Source organism: Penaeus monodon, unplaced genomic scaffold (genome assembly GCF_015228065.2).
Source record: "Penaeus monodon isolate SGIC_2016 unplaced genomic scaffold, NSTDA_Pmon_1 PmonScaffold_726, whole genome shotgun sequence".
Taxonomy (NCBI): Eukaryota; Metazoa; Arthropoda; class Malacostraca; order Decapoda; family Penaeidae; genus Penaeus; species Penaeus monodon.
In genome coordinates this window covers 32501-33581 of record NW_023662394.1, presented here as the reverse complement: position 1 = coordinate 33581, position 1081 = coordinate 32501, and positions in this window count along the sequence as shown.

The following is a 1081-nucleotide window of genomic DNA, read 5'->3' as shown; positions in this document are numbered from 1 at the left end:
GTTTGGACATAGCAAACACGCTATAGAGACTTTTTGCCATGGCGTCAGTTCTTACGCGTAAATTAAAGTTAAGATATGATTATAATACTAGTATAATTTAAATAAAGAAAAAAACACTTTATTAAAAAAAAAAAAAAACCACTGTATAACTTATAAAAGAACAACCAATAAGTAAATTAGATTTAAATATTAAAATCATTATAAAACTTGGATTACGGTGTTTACGGGAATGAAGGATGGAATATTAAAATAAGAAATACTCTTAATGGTACAAATAAAAGATTTCATTCCACTGGTGTTGCAAATTTGAGTAGAGCACTGATGCAGGAATACAAAATTTATATATAATATAATATAGATAATAATAAATAATATAATAATAATAATAAAAAATAAGAAATAATAATAAATACTAATAAATAATTTAAATTAATTAATAATAAATATAATAATAATAATAATAATAAAAAATAATAATAATAAAAATTTGATAATAATAAGATACAGCAGCGGTCCGATGGCAACACAACAACCGTTTGGGCATCCTCCTAACTCGCGGGATAAAATGTTGTGCCTGGGCTTGGCGAAGTGAAGGCAAACCGAAGTTCACGTTGCATAATAAGCAGATGCAAGGAAGCTCTAGCAACATATAATAGTCTCTTCCAAAATATCTATACGAATATACCAGGGAATAATGTGCAGAGCCCTCCGAAGGAGTGTTTGTTGCCATGATGTCATTCAATTCCGATATGAGGTTATCCGAGGATATTAAATGGGGTATATATGTTTTATATGTATAATATTTAAGTAATAATTAGTATGTATGTATGATGTATGTTATGTATGTATGTTATGTATTTTGTATTTTATGTATGTTACTATGTGTTGTTGTGTGTGGTTTTAGTATGTATATATATATATATAATTATATATATATATATAATATATATGAATTATCTATTATTTATGCCTATATGTATTTTTTACTATTATAAACTTGACTATCTATCGCATTTTTTTATATGTATTTTGTATGAGCTGTATGTATGGTTACACTGTTGGACTAACTAAATAAGCAACC